At 37.8% G+C, this 16,336-nt stretch overlaps 1 protein-coding gene and 1 pseudogene across 4 annotated transcripts in view; both read right to left on the minus strand.

The window, feature by feature from the left end:
* NUDT9 (nudix hydrolase 9) overlaps positions 1–16,336 on the minus strand; it is a 176,258-nt gene that overhangs the window by 113,573 nt on the left and 46,349 nt on the right. The gene's annotated exons all lie outside the window — the stretch shown is intronic.
* LOC143668271 (U2 small nuclear ribonucleoprotein B'' pseudogene) overlaps positions 1,191–16,336 on the minus strand; it is a 30,391-nt pseudogene continuing 15,245 nt past the window's right edge. The window contains exon 2 of the transcript XR_013168366.1: positions 1,191–2,178. The product of XR_013168366.1 is annotated as a U2 small nuclear ribonucleoprotein B'' pseudogene (transcript). The remainder of the gene's footprint in view (positions 2,179–16,336) is intronic.

Consider the following 16,336-nt stretch of genomic DNA (forward strand, 5'->3'; position numbering starts at 1 on the left):
ATTAAAAATGGCCTGAACAGCTATTTAAAAAATTGAAAAAGAGTTCAAACTTCAACAAGAGAAATAAATTATGCTGATCTGGATAGGACTAAGGTAGATTAGTATAGTAAAGGATGATATGATCCATATTTTAAAACTTCAACTTCTGTGTGAGACGAAAGAGAGATGTTTATTTGGTGCAAAATTTATATTTTGGTAGTGCATCTCCTAATTTAACTTATATGGTTAGTTTAATTAAACACCATAAGTACATGGAATCTTGAATAGGGTGTTAAGATCTTATGGTTTGTCCAGGTTCGTATGATGCCCTGATCTATCCCAGAGTAATTTAGGCAGTGAATAAATAAGTATTTGCAACATCCCCTTGGGAGACTTGAGAAAGAGGAGGAAATATTCAGCTTCCCCATTTGGAGAATTCTTGATCTTGATTTGGGACAACCAAAACAATAGGCTGTGCCCTCGATCTTGGTGTTTGCCCAAAGGATAGGCTAAGCCTACTTAAAATTATGCCTGAGTCACCACCAGAGAACCTCTCTTATTGTTCAGATGTGGCCGCTTTTTCTAAGGCAGCTCAGTATGTGAACTCACTGCCCTCCCACATTACATGGGACATGACTCCTAGAGGTGTAAATTTCCCTGACAACATGGAACAGAACTCCTGGGATGAGCCAGGACCTGGCATCATGAGATTGAGAAAGCCTTCTTGACCAAAAGGGGGAAGAGAGAAATAAGACAAAATAAAGCTTCAGTGATGGAGAGATTTCAAATAGAGTCTAGAGGTTATCCTGGAGATTATTCTCATGCATTATATAGATATCCCTTTTTAGTTTATGGTGTATTGAAGTAGCTGAAGGGAAATACATGAAACTGTTGAGTCATGTTCCAGTAGCCTTGATTATTGAAGATGATTGTCTAACAACATAGCTTTTAGCTTTTACAGTGTGACTGAGTGATTGTGAAAACCTGTGTCTGATGCTCCTTTTATCCAGGGTATGGACAGATGAGTAAAAAATAAGGACAAAAAATAAATACGTGATGGGGGATAAACAGTAAAATAAATTGGGTAGATTGAAATACTGTGGGTTGATGAAAGGGAGAGGTAAAGGGTATGGGATTAATGAGGGTTTTTTCTTTTTATTTCTTTTTGTGGAGTGATTCAAATGTTCTAAAAATGATCATAGTGATGAATACACAACTATGTCATAATGTCATGAGCCATTGACTGTACACTATAAATGGACTATGTATGTGAAGATTTGTCAGTAAAAATACAAAAAAAAATTGCCTAACCAAATCTTGTCAAAACAAACATTATGAATACACCAAGTCCTTTAAAGAAAACTATACCAAATATTATTTCTTGGTGTAGGCAATCTTCATGGTATGCTATGGTATGATCTTAAATCCTTATAAAGCATCCCTGGCAACTCCAACCTGCCCATCATTTTCAAATTCAACATAAGCAATGTCATGTCTTCCAGGTATCAAACAGACTTCCTTGAAACCAGGGAACTCATTAAACAACATAGATAATATCATCTCATTATTCTCTTCTGATAAGTTTTAATGAATAAAATGTAAACTTGGACAGTAATCAGGAACTTGAGGATTGGGTGTTGTATTTCCTTGGGTATTAGTTGAACTTGATGTTCCCTGACCAGGCTTTTTATTTTGCAGTTTTTGCAGTCTGTCCACTGTTTTGGCTTTTTCCTTTTCTCTTTTCTTTGTCAGAAAATGTGCCACACATTTTAGATACTATATCAGAATCTGTTTTTGCATCTTAGATTCACAGTGCCTTACCTAAAATGGAAATCCTTGTAACTCTCTCAAGACATTTGTGCATGAGCCCAGTTCCTTAAATATAACAAAGGACTGCCCTCTTATCTTCATAGTTTTGAAAGCTGCAATAGCTACCATACGGCCAAACTCAGAAAACTGAAGGATCTCTTCAATTCCTCCTTTTTAATTTTGTCATTCATATTGTTGATATAAATTGTATGACTTGGTCTAATACCCATGTTTTGGGTTAAACAGTCCAAATAACCTCTGTTAACACTGGCTGGATGTGCCCAGGCCCCACCAGTCCATGTAGTCCACACCGGGCTCTGACAGGGAAGGGACAGGCAGAGCAGCAAATGACATCCACCCAAATGGTTGATTCCAATTTTGAGTGATTCCCTGCAACCACAAAATAGACATGTACATGAAGTCCAGACTTTGCTGCAGTGTAGCTTCTTGATTTGTATAACACCACAGATCAGTTGGTGCTACAGTTCCCCACAGTGGATGAACAGGCTGAGTGGAGACTCTGGTAGGCCTGGCGGGAAAGTCACACAGGATACTCCTAGGGCTGTACAGCAGAACTGTGCCTTCTGTGGCAGAGAACTACTTGCTGTTGGAAAATCAGCTTGTGGTATGTAACTCAACTCTAGTAAATACCAAGTGCCTGACTGTGGAAAATCAAGAGATTATGCCGCTGGAAGCTGCACTCACAGTATCATTTACTAAAATAGCATTTAATACATTCAAGAAGAAACTTTCAAATGTTCTTCCAAATTCTATAGCATTAGGAAATCCTCCTTTGTTCCTGTCTCTTCTTATATATTTCTCCCAAAGACATCATTTTTACCCTTTGCTTTAAATCTCAAAGAAATTGGGTTCTGTATTCAGTTTCTGCGAAAGACATTGTTGTGCTGATAAGAAACGGATTAAATTATAGCTGAGACCACATCATGTTGAAATTTGTAATAGAGGGGTTTTGATTTTATTCCAAATGCAACAAGAAGCCTGGAATGATTTAAGTAGAAGGCTGAAATTATTTGATTTTCATTTTAAAAATATCTCTCTGACTACTGTGAAGGGGAGCTGAGAAATAGTCATAGGTGGAGGGACCTGTGGTTAAGGCAAGGTTTGTTGTTTCAGATAGGAGATGAGTGGGCTTGTATGTTGATAAAAATGATTCAACACAGTGCTAGAAAGTGATTCAGTAAGAGTGTCTCAGAGTAAACTCCTAGGACTCTGAAGCAAGACTTTCTGTCTAGGGCAGGAAACTACTTGTTTAAAAATCAGCTCTAACAGGAGAAAGAGAAAGTAACTGCAAAAGTGAAACTCTTCAGAGAGCAGGAGGGGCAGGAGGGGATGGGTCCTATGCCCAAGTGTAGGAATTGCCTTGAGAGAGGAGGAACATTTCATCCATAGAAGCAGAAAAGGAGGCAGGGAGCCTGGGGTCAGGTGACTTTGATCCATTTGGTGGCTGAAAAATGAAAATGATCTTTTTGATTGCTTCTATTTTTGTCAATGGAGACAAGCTGTCATCTGAGAATGATGGTGGGAAAAGGAATACAGCAGTTTGAGAAAAAGAGACACTGTGTGATCTGGCCATATTGGAGAGTGGGAAAGCAAATTTTAATAGGAAATCTCTTCCCAGGAGCTATTTAACACCCTTTTGAGATTTGCATATGGGAAATTAGTTAACACTGAGTGTTTTTCTTTAGGAATGCTCAGCTTGCTTAGTGCAGGCACAGAGTAGAAGTAGTGGGGTTTAACTAGAGCTGGAATTTTGCTATATGAGTTTAATGGAGAGCATAAGCAGCCAGGGAGTGATTATGAAGAAGGGCCATGGATCTAAACTGAGTAAGGAGAGGACTGAAGAAATGAGTAAGGTAATTGGTAATTATGTAACCAGGAAATTAGGATTTAAGGGATGGCTTTGATTACTGAATCGTTATATAGATATTCCTTTTTGCTTTCGGGTTTATTGGAGTAGATAAAGGGAAATCCCTGAAATCAGTAAATTGTAATTCAGCTGCCTTGATCTCTGATAATGATTGCATAGCCTTTATCTTGTGTCCCTGTGATTGTAAAAACCTTGTGACTAACCTTCATTTGTACCCATTTATCCAGTTTTTCAACTTCAGAGTCTTGTAATCACTAAAAATAGCCCCTACTGATTACTAATAAAAGGTCTTGGGTCAGCCCATAACTAACCCATACCAAGTTCAAAGTTATCTTGATAACCAAGACTGATCTAACTAAACTGAGCCAGCCTGACATGTGCAGTAGCTTAGACTTTAACCTACAAGTCACCTATACCTCTTTATAACGCTAAAAATCACACCTATTATCATATTAAGTCTGCCATTTTCTTACATAAGTTCTGTGACTACACATGTAATCAATCTGCACATGCTCAATAAATTAGATCACCTCTAATTACATCATCTGGGGCCACTATGCTCATTATCCTAAGCCCTGCCCATCTTTTTCTCTAATAAAACAATCAGACTTATTGCAGTTTGGGGAGACAGATTTGGGGCCAATAGGTCATCTGCCCTCCTGCTATGCACCTAGTACTTAAACTTTTTCTCTCTTTGAAACCCCATGTCACAGGAATTGGTTATTTCAGCACATGGGGCAAAAGAATCCACCATCTTTGTCCAGTAAAACTGGAAGTGGGAGTGTCAGTGGATTGCAGGACACCAAACAGCTGTTGTAGTAGAAGCACTCCAGTGGGTGAGCTGGAGTTGTGGTGGTGAGATACTCCGAGGTTCATGCTGCAATTTGGATGTAATGCCTTAACTGCAGATACTGAGGTCATGAATACACCTGTGGGAGTAGGTGGTAAAGAGAATTAAGTAGATCAATCTTTCATGGCTTGGCCTTGTTCTAATCTCTTCTCTGTACATATAACTCTTCACCATTGCACAATAGCCATAGACTTGGCAGTTCTCAGAGGACTTAGCTTCTGGTTGCAATGTTTATGAAAGAGCAATGAACTTTGTCAGAGGTTGTCACAGGCAGGTAGATAGTTAAGGCACAATAAAATAGACTGTTAATTAACAGGGGACTGATCATGAGACAAGAGGTTCTGTGAGCTTAACAAAGCTCCAGGGAAAACCAAGATAATATACCCCTTTGGGCTTAGAAGGCTGCAGACAATATAGGTGGCAAAAACTGAAAGTTTTGAATGGTTTGGCTTAGATGAGGTAAACTACTCAATGGTAGGAAAGAGGAATTGGATTAAGCAAATTCAGTCTATCTAATCCCTAGGGTTACAAACAGGGCACTATAAATAGCTCCACATGCCATTTTATTTCCTCCCAAATTTCCCCACTAAGGAATATTTGCATATGAAAAAATCAAATTACAATGAATATCCACAGTGATCTTTAAGAAGAAAAAGAAATTACCAAAAAAAAACAAAGGTGGAGATTATAAGAAAGGTTCTGAACTTCTTTCTCCCAGTACCAGGTCTAGTCTCAATTAATGAATAACAGAAAACGGTTTAAAAAAAAAATAGGTGAAGTATTAACTTGTACACCAGAATATAATCTCTTTTGAATTCTGGATTAGAAATTGTATAGTTTGAGCATTCTAGATAAAGAAGTTCTTCAATAAAATATCCATGTTCAAATTCTACTCTTACTTATGAGGTGGAAAGAGACTTTCCTCTAGATACCTAGTTCAACTTTATAATCCCTTTTTTAATTTAACACTTTTATAATCCCTTTCATGAATTTACTGTTACACTTTTCTCAGAGCACTAATTTAGAATTGAGTGTTTTCTTAGTGTTCATCAAATTTGTAAGCCTTCCAACCTCTGAGGCTAAATTATTTTTCAGAATTAATTTTTGTGCCTATCTGATCCTCTTTTCTTTGATTCAAAAATAAAGTCTCATCACCTTTAAAATGCAGGGCCCTGAATTAGGTTGAATATTCCACATTAACTGAAATTTCATATAGAATGTAGGGAATAAAATTTTGGTTATCTACCAAAATATTACTCAAATGTTACATGTGGGCCCATTATTCAGAAATACATTTAAATGTCATTTCTTAATCATCCATGCTACCCAGAAAGTTTTAATGAAAGGGTTGAAGAGTAGGAGTATGATCATGTAGTACCTTCAGCATTAGGTGTGATTATAAGATAGAGTCTTGTTTTAAACAAACTTGACAGAAAGTACATACTTCTTTCAAAGCAGTCTCCCAGACAGAGAATGTATTGTATATATTAAAGTTATGTTGCTCATGGTTCAAATGAGCAAACTTAGAAGACCCAGTGAGGCTTAGATAAATGATTCTCCATTGGGAGTTAAAATGGACCAGAAGGTGAAACAGAGGCGGACCTTAGGAGGGATCATCAGGATCTCCAGGAAAATGTGTAATTTGAACAAAAGTATGTTAAACATGAATGTGTAATTTTTATTAATATTTATATGCAACTTGTATTTCAACTATTTGATTATAATCTGGTTTGTGTGTGTATGTGTTTGAATATATTATAAACAGCATACATTTTATTTTCAAGCACACAATAAATACCAAACTTTTCCAATGACAACTGAATCCTCTTTGGATTCTTCTCATATAGAATTGAGTATGTTGGAAGCAAGTTGTTTCTGGTGAGGCTTCTGATGATCAGGAATCAAGGCACAGTAGACCTAAAGGTAACAGCTTTGTAGGCAACATACTCAGAATTAAGACATAACATATTTTACTTTCAAAATAAAGGATAAATATTTTATCATATCCTTTAATCAAATGATCCATGTTGACTGCTTTTCACACATAATTCACTTCAAGTGAAATGAGGTACTAACTATAAAACATGCAGTTTTTTTATTTGCTAATTTTTTGGGTTGATTTTTTAAAACATTTTTTTGGGGAAATATATACAAAAAAAGGCAATAAATTTTAAAATGCATTATAACACATAATAAAAAAGATTTCAGAGTTGGGTATGGGTTACAGTTCCACAAATTTAGGTTTTTATTTCTAGCTGTTCCAAGACACTGAAGACTAAAATACATATCAATATAATGACTGAGCAGCCATACTCATTTGTTAAATCCTATCTTCTCTGTTACAATTCCTCTTTCTCCTTTGAAGCTTCTCCTACTCTTTAGGGCAATTTGGGCTATGCCCATTCTAACTTCTTCATGTCAGAAAGGGGTATCAATAACATGGGAGAGGGGAATGGAAAACAATGTTCTTGGAGAGGCTAACCCCTCTGTGTTTCAGGATGCATCTGGCCTAGGAACCCATCTGAAGGTTGTAGGTTTCTGGAAAGTAATCTTAGTGCATGAAACTTTTGTAGACTCTGAGAGAGCTGTAGGTATTCTTTAGGGTTAGCAGGAATGGTTTAGTTGTGGCCTGGCAAACCATGATAATTAGCAATACTTAGCTGAAGCTTGCATAAGAGTAGTCTCCAAGTTGCCTCTCAAATCTAGTTGAACTCTCTTAGCCACTGATAACCTTATTTTGTTATAATTCTTCTCCCCCTTTTGGTCAGGAAGGCATTGTAAATTCCATAGTACCAGTGCCAGGCTCATCCCTAGGAGTCATGTCCCACATTGTCAGGGAGACTTTCACCCTTGGATGTCATGTAAAATTTTACTTGCAGAACTGGGCTTAGAGAGAGAGAGACCACTTCTGAGCCACAAAAGAGGTTTTCTTCGCGTAACTATTAGGCATAAGTATAAACAGGCTTAGCTTCTCCTCTACAGAAATAAACTGCACAAAAGCAAGCTTCAAGATAAGGGGCTTGACCTAATTGGGAGTCCCTAATGTTTAAGACAGTATCAGGGGTTTTCCCAGTGGTAAACTTTCATACGTCCATAGTTTTAATCCCATCCTTCAAGGGACCTTAAAGCATGCAGGTTTTTTTGGTTGTTGTTTGTTTGTTTAATTTGTTTTGTATTATCAAACCAAACCAACATACAAACATGAACATTCTTACCATACAAACATTCCGTGTGTGGTATACAATCAACGGCTCACAGTATCATTACACAGTAGTGTATTCATCACCATGATCATTTTTTAGAACATTTGCATCACTCCACAAAAAGATATAAAAAGAAAAAACTCACACATGCCATACCCCTTACCCCTCCTGCTCATTAACCACTAGTATTTCCATCTATTCAATAGATTTTAACCTTTGTTCCCTATTTTATTCTATACCTTTTATCACTCCCTTTCATTGTTCACTAGTATGTCAATCTACTCAGTTTATTTTAACATTTGTTCCCCTTATTATTTATTTATTTCTAATCCATATTTTTTAGTCATCTGTCCATATCATAGATAAAAGGAGCATCAGATACAAGGTTTTCAGAATCACATAGTCACATTGCAAAAGCTATATCATTATACATTCATCTTCAAGAAACATGGCTACTGGAACACGTCTACGTTTTCCAGCCTTCCCTCTAGCCTCTCTAATATACTCTAAACTAAAAAGGAGATATCTATAAAATGCATAAAAATAGTCTCCAGGATAACTTCTTAATTCTTTGAAATCTCTCAGCCACTGCCATTTTATTTTGTTTCATTTCTCTCTTCCCCCTTTTGGTTCAGAAGATTTTCTCAATCCCTTGATGCTGAGTCCCAGCTCATTCTAGGACAACATGTCCCACATTTCCAGGAAGGTTTATACCCCTGGGAGTCATGTCACATGTAGAGAGGGGGAGGGTAGTGAGTTTGCTTGCTGTGTCGGCTGAGAGAGATAGGCCTATTTGAGCATCAAAAGAGGTTTCCTGGGGGTGACTCTTAGGCCTAATTTTAAGTAGGCTTAGTCTGTCCTTTGCAAGGATAAGTTTCATATGGATAAATCCAAAATTGAGGGCTCAGCCTATTGATTTGGCTGTCCCCACTGCTTGCAAGAATATCAGGAATTCTCCAAATAGGGAAGTTGAATTTTCCCTCTTTCTCACCATTCCCCCAACAGGAATTTGCAAATACTTTTTAACTCACAATTCTAATCACTCTAGTATTTATCGGGGCATCACTTTGGACAAACCTACAAAATTTCATACCCTAGTCAAGGTTCTATATACTTATGGTGTTCAATTAAACTGTTCATATAAGTTATATTAGGAAATGCACTAGTCAAAATATAATTTTGTACCAAATAAGCATTTTTTGCTTTAGTCTCACACATAAGTTAAAGTTTTAAAATATGAATTACCACCTGTTTTCAATACCCTGCAACGCTGACATAGCTTTGTTCTTCCTTATCTAAAAACATTTTTTAATTTGTACATTTAGTCACTATCGTACACTCTAGGCATTCCTAGATTATACTACCACAGTCTTTATCATCTGTCTATCCTTCTGGCTTCATTTGTGCCCCAGCCCTCCTCCCTCTGTCATTCTCACATTCAGCTTCATTCAGTGTACTAACATTTTTGTGCTACGATTAGGTAGTATCGTGCTATCCATTTCTGAATCTTTACAATTAGTCCTGTTGCACAATCTGTATCCCTTCAGCTCCAATTACCCCAAATCTTCCCTATTTCTATCTCTTTTTATTTTTTACTTATTAATTTTTTTTGCATGGGCAGGCACTGGGAATCGAACCCAGGTCTATGGGATGACAGGTGAGAATTCTGCCTGGTGAGCCACCGTGGCCCGCCCTATTTCTATCTCTTGATGACCTCTGTTCTTAGTTGAAATTCTCCAAGCTCATTCATTAATGTTAGTTCATATCAGTGAGACCATACAGTATTTGTCCTTTTGTTTCTGGCTCAACTCACTCAGCCTAATGTCTTCAAGGCCCATCCATGTTGTTACATGCTTCATACTTTATTCTGTCTTACAGCTGCATAATATTCCATTGTATGTATATACCACAGCTTGTTTAACCACTCATGTCCTCTGAGTAGATACCTAGCAATACCACTGGGTCCTTACCCTCATGTCCTGAGGAACCACCAAACTGCCTTCCACAGCAGTGGTACCATTTTACATTCCCACCAACAGTGGATAAGTGTGCTTCTTTCTCCACGTCCTCTCCAGCATCTTTTTCTGTTTTACTGATAATGGCTATTCTGGTGGGTGTGAGATGATATCTTATTGTGGTTTGATTTGCATTTCCCTAATAGCCAGGGAAGTTGAGCATCTTTTCATTTGACTTTTAGCCATTTATATTTCCTCTTCTGAGAAGTGTCTGTCCCTGTCTTTTCCCCATTTTGTAATTGGGTTGTTTGTCTTTTGGTTGTTGAGTTGAACAATCTCTTTATATATTCTGGATACTAGACCCTTATCTGATATATTATTTCCAAATATTGACTCCCATTGTGTAGGCTGTCTTTTTACTTTCCTGACAAAGTTCTTTGATGAACAAAAGTGTTTAATTCTAAGGAGTTCCCATTTATCCCATTCTTTCTTCAATACTCATGCTTTGGGTGTAAGATCTAGGAAATAGCCTCCTGTTATAAGATTTATAAGATACTTCCCTACATTTTCTTATAAAGGTTTTATGGTTTTAGATCTAATGTTTATGTCTTTGATCCATTTTGAGTTAATTTTTATAAAGGGTGTGAGATATGGATCCTCTTTCATTCTTTTACATTTGGATATCCTGTTCTCTAGGTACCATTTATTGAAGAGACTGTTCTGTCCCAGGTGAGTTGACTTGACTGCCTTGTCAAAGATCAACTGTCCATATATGAGAGGGCCTATATCTGAACACTCTGTTCAATTCCATTGGTCAGTATATCTATCTTTATGATCACTGTAGCTTCATAATACACCTTAAAGTCAGGTAGTGTGAGTTTATTTTTCTGACTTTATTTTTCTTTCTCAAGGTATTTTTAGCTATTCGGGGCATCCTGCCCTCCCAGATAAATTTGGTTATTGTTTTTCCTATTTCTGAAAAGTAAGTTTTGGGGATTTTAGTTGGTATTACATTGAATCTATAAATCAATTAATGTAGAATTGACATCTTAACCATATTTAGTCTTCCAATCCATGAACACATTTCCTCCTCAGATTGCTCATTGCTAGTGTATAGAGACACTACAGATTTTTGAGTGTTGATCTTGCAACCTGCCACTTCGCTATACTCATTTATTAGCTCTAGTAGTTTTGCTGTGGATTTTTCGGGGTTTTCAACATACACTATCTCATATCATTTGCAAACAGTGAGAGTTTTACTTCTTCCTTTCCAATTTTGATGCCTTGTATTTCTTGTTCTTGTCTAATTGCTCTGACTAGAACTTCCAACACAATGTTGAATAACAATGGTGACAGAGAACATCCTTGTCTTTTTCCTGATCTTAGGGGGAAAGTTTTCAGTTTTTCCCTATTGAGGATGATGTTAGTTGTGGAGTTTTCATATATTCCCTTTGTCATGTTGAGGAAGTTCCCTTCTATTCCCATCCTTTGAAGTGTTTTTAGCAAGAAAAAGTGTTGAATTTTGTCAAATGCCTTTCCTGCATCAATGGAGATGATCATATGGTTTTTCTGCTTTGATTTGTTGATATGGTGTATTATATTAATTGATTTTCTTATGTTTAACTATCCTTGTATACCTGGGATGAATCCTACTTGTTCATGATGTATAGTTCTTTTAATGTGCGCTGGATTTTATTTTCAGGAATTTTGTTGAGTATTTTTGCATCTATATGCATTAGAGAGATTGGGCTGTAATATTCTTTTCTTCTAATATCTTTGTTTGGCTTTGGTATGAGGGTGATGTTGGCTTCATAGAATGATTTAGGTAGCCTTCTCTCCTTTTCAATAGTTTTTGAGGGGTTTAAGCACAACTGGTACTAATTCTTTCTTGAATGTTTTGTAGAATTCACATGTGAAGCCATCTGGTCCTGGACTTTTCTTTGGGAGCTTCATAATGACTAATTCAATTTCTTTACTTGTGATTGGTTTTTTGGGATTGTCTATTTCTTCTGGAGTTACTGTTGGTTGTTCATGCCTTTCTAGAAAGTTGTCCATTTCATCTACATTGTCTAGTTTATTAACATAAAGTTGTTCATAGTATCCTCTCATTACCTCCTTTATTTCTGCAGGATCAGTGGTTATGTCTCTTCTTCCATTTTTTATTTTACTTATTTACAGCCTCTCTCTTCTTTTTGTCAACTTTGCTAAGGGTCCATCAATCTTATTGATTTTCTCATAGAATCAGTTTCTGGTTTTGCTGATTTTCTTAGTTGTTTTCATGTTCTCAATTTCATTTATTTCTGCTCTAATTTTGTTATTTCTTCCTTTTGCTTGCTGGTGTTAGTTTGCTGTTCTTTCTCTAGTTCTTCCAAGTGAACAGTTAATTCCTTGATTTTTGTTCTTCCTTCTTTTTTGATATAGGCATTTAGGGCAGTAAATTTCCCTCTTAACACTGCCTTTACTGCATTCCATAAATTTGGATATGTTGTGTTTCATTTTTACTTGCCTTGAGATATTTACTGATTTCTCTTATAATTTCTTCCTTGACCCACTGGTTGTTTAAGAGTGTGTTGTTGAGCCTCCACATATTTGTGAATTTTCTGGTACTCTGCCTATTATTGATTTCCCACTTCATCCCTTTATGATCTGAGAAACTGTTTTGTATGATTTCAATCATTTTAAATTTATTGAGACTTGCCTTGTGACTCAGCGTATGGTCTGTCCTTGAGAATGATCCATAAGCACTTGAGAAAAAGGTGTATCCTGCTGTTGTGGGGTGTAATGTTCTATAAATGTCTGTTAAGTCTAGTTCATTTACTGTGTTATTCAAATTCTCTGTTTCTTTATTGATATCTGTCTAGATGTCCATTAATAAGAGTGGGGAATTGAAGTCTCCAACTACTATAATAGATGTGTCTATTTCTCTTTTCAGTGTTTGCTGCATGTATTTTGGAGTACTATGGCTTGGTGTATGAATATTTATGATTGTTATCATAATGTCTTCATGTTGAATTGTTCCTTTTATTAATACATAGTGTGTTAGATTCAGTTGTCAACTTGGCCAAGTGAGCATACATAGTCTTGTTGCTGCGGACATAAGCCAATGGTACGTGAACCTCATCTGTTGCTAATTACATCTGCAGTCGGTTAGGAGGCGTGTCTGCTGCAATGAGTGACATTTGACTTAATTGGCTGGTGCTTAAATGAGAGAACGCAATGTAGCACAGCCTAAGCAGCTCGGCATTCCTCATCTCAGCACTTGCAGCACAGCCCAGGCCTTTGGAGATGCAGAAAGTCACCCCAGGGAAAGTTGTTGGAACCCAGAGGCCTGAAGAGAAGACCAGCAGAGACCATCCTGTGCCTTCCACGTAAGAAAGAACCTCAGTGGAAAGTTAGCTGCCCTTCCTCTGAAGAACCAACAAAATAAATCCCCTTTTATTAAAAGCCAATCCATCTCTGGTGTGTTGCATTCTGGCAGCTAGCAAACTAGAACAGATTTGGTACCGGAGAGTGGGGTGCTGCTGCGGTTTGCAAATACCAGATATGTTGGAACAGTTTTTGGATGGCTAAAGGGAAGATTTTGGAGGAACCGTGAAGAGAATGATGGAGAAGTCCTGGAGGACTTGAAGAGACTGTTGGTGTAAATGGAACCACTGCCAATCTTGGCAAAGGAGGACACAAAAGGGAAAAATTGGAGTTTGCATAGTAAGAACCATGGAAACTCGGGTCTGAAGCCAAGAAACCTCGGCCAGGAGAGTGGACCCACCCATATACATGGAGAGGGTGAGTTTACCCTGAAGGGCGAGTATGAGTCTCCCCTCTCATTGCAGTGGAAGAGTTGTGCAGCCTCGGACCTTGGAAAAGGTGTAGCACGCTCCTTGGGGGACTGGGAGAGCCTGGCTGCCACCATGTGGAGGGGTTGAGCGTGTGCCCCAGAAATGGCAGAGAGCCCAGGGGTGGCCCTGATGCCTGGAGAGAGTGGAGCCCAAAGGTGGTCTCCTCGATGTTCCCCGAGGTTGATTTGGAAAGAGGCCGGCCACTGCATAGGTCCTTTGAAGGGGTGAGACTGCCACTTTCTATAGCCGAAGGATGAATGACTTTCAGACTTTGAAATCCCATGGCGCTTGCCCTGCAGGTTTTACATCTGTATTTCTTCCAGTTTCTCCCTATGGAAATGAAAATCTGTATCCTGTGACTATCCTCCTTTGCTTATTGGCACCGGACTTGTTTTGAGATTTACAGGTCCACAGCAAGAGAATTTTTTACATCTGTGTAAGGTGATGCTTGAAGTTGCCAAGTTGACAAGGGGTGGACATGTGTTAGTTAGATTCAGTTGTCAACTTGGCCAAGTGAGCATACATAGTCTTGTTGCTGCGGACATAAGCCAATGGTATGTGAGCTTCATCTGTTGCTAATTACATCTGCAGTCGGCTAGGAGGCATGTCTGCTGCAATGAGTGACGTTTGACTTAATTGGCTGGTGCTTAAATGAGAGAATGCAATGTAGCACAGCCTAAGCAGCTCAGCATTCCTCATCTCAGCACTTGCAGCTCAGCCCAGGCCTTTGGAGATGCAGAAAGAAGTTACCCCGGGGAAAGTTGTTGGAACCCAGGGGCCTGGAGAGAAGACCAGCAGAGACCATCCTGTGCCTTCCACGTAAGAAAGAACCTCAGTGGAAAGTTAGCTACTTTCCTCTGAAGAACCAACAAAATAAATCCCCTTTTATTAAAAGCCAATCCATCTCTGGTGTGTTGCATTCTGGCAGCTAGCAAACTAGAACACATAGTGTCCTTCTTTGTCTCTTTTAATTGTTTTACACTTGAAGTCTAATTTGTTGGATATTAGTATAGCTACTCTTGCTCTTTTTAGGTTATTGTTTGCATGAAATATCTTTTCCCAACTTTTCACTTTCAATCTATGTTTATCCTTTGGCCTAAAATGTGTCTCCTGTAGACAGAATTTAGATGGGTCCTATTTTTTAATCCATTTACCAGTCTATGTCTTTTGACTGGGGAGTTTAATCCATCAACACTTAGTGTTATTACTATAAGGGCAGTACTTTCTTCTACATTTTCCTTTTGTATTTTATATGTCATATCCAATTTTTCTTCTTTTTACCTTTACTGATATTCTTCATTTCTACACTCTTTTCCACATCTTTCTCGGCTGTCTTTTTCTATCTGTCTCTAGTCCTCCTTTTAATATTTCTTTCAGAGTCAGTCTCTTGTTCACAAATTTTCCATGATTTTTTGTCTGAAAGTGTTTTAATTTCCCCCTTATTTTTGAAGGACAAGTTTGCTGGATATAGAATTCTTGGCTGGTAGTTTTTCTCTTTTAGTATCTTAAATATATCATACCACTGTCTTCTCGCTTCCATGGTTTGTGCTGTGAAATCTATGCATAGTTTCATTGGGCTTCCCTTGTATGTGATGGATTGCTTTCCTCTTGCTGCTTTCAAGAGTCTCTCTTTCTCTTTGACATCTGACATTCTGATTAGTAAGTATCTTGGAGTATGGCTATTTGGATCTGTTCTGTTTGGGGTATGCTGCACTTCTTGGATCTGTAATTTTAAGTCTTCCATAAGAGTTGGGAAATTTTCAATGATCATTTTCTCCATTAATTTTTCTCCTCCTTTTCCCTTCTCTTCTCCTGCTGGGACACCCATAACATGTATATTTGTATGCTTCATGTTGTCATTCAATTCCCGAGTCCCTGCTTATACTTTTCCATTCTTTTTCTATATTTTCTTTGGCTTGTCAGATTTCAGCTGTGAAGTCCTCAAGTTCACTAATCTTATCTTTTGCCTCTTGAAATCTAACATTGTAGATTTCCATTTTTTTTTTTTTATCTCTTCTACTGTTCCTTTCAGTCCCGTAAGTTCTGTGATTTGTTTTTTCGGATTTTCAGTTTCTTCTTTTTGTTCATCCCTTGCTTCTTTATATCCTCCCTCAATTCATTGATTTGGTTTTTGATGGGATTTTCCATGTCTGTCAGAACATCCTGAGTTGTTTCTACTTCTGTATCTCATTTGAATTGTTGGTTTGTCCCTTTGACTGGGCCATATCTTCAATTTTCATAGTATGATTGGTTATTTTTTGCTGGTGTCTAGACATTTAATTTCCTTAATTAGTTTATTCTGGAGATTGTTTTCACTTTTTTACCTAGGATTTTCTTGCTGGATGACTTTGTTGTCTCTCTGTTCTTTGACATTCGATTCAGCTTATTCTAGACCTCTAGCTTAGAATTAGGTTTTGTTTAACAAATCAGAATTTTCCAGTTCTTGCTTTCTTGTTTCTTGCCCTGTCTGTATAGTGCCTTTTTTTTTTTTTTTTTACCCCTTAGGAGGGTCTACTTAGGTATTATAGACCCCAGTCTGATTTTCCCAGACCATACTTGCCTCCTCTCAGGAGGGAAGAGTCACCTGCATCAGTTTTCCCTGAGGATGAGACCCAGTGTTTGAAAGACTTCCCTATGAAGCCTCAAGACTTTGTGTTTTTCCTGTCCTGCCCAGTATGTGGCACTTGTCTGTCTGCAGGTTCCACTAGTATAAAATTATGCAGTACCATTAACTTTGGCAGACTCTCCCTGCTGGGGCATGGTTGAGACAGAGGAGAGGTTGTATGCTAGCTTTAATTGCTTCAGTTTTCCAGACC

Source organism: Tamandua tetradactyla, chromosome 24, assembly GCF_023851605.1.
Source record: "Tamandua tetradactyla isolate mTamTet1 chromosome 24, mTamTet1.pri, whole genome shotgun sequence".
Classification (NCBI taxonomy): domain Eukaryota; kingdom Metazoa; phylum Chordata; class Mammalia; order Pilosa; family Myrmecophagidae; genus Tamandua; species Tamandua tetradactyla.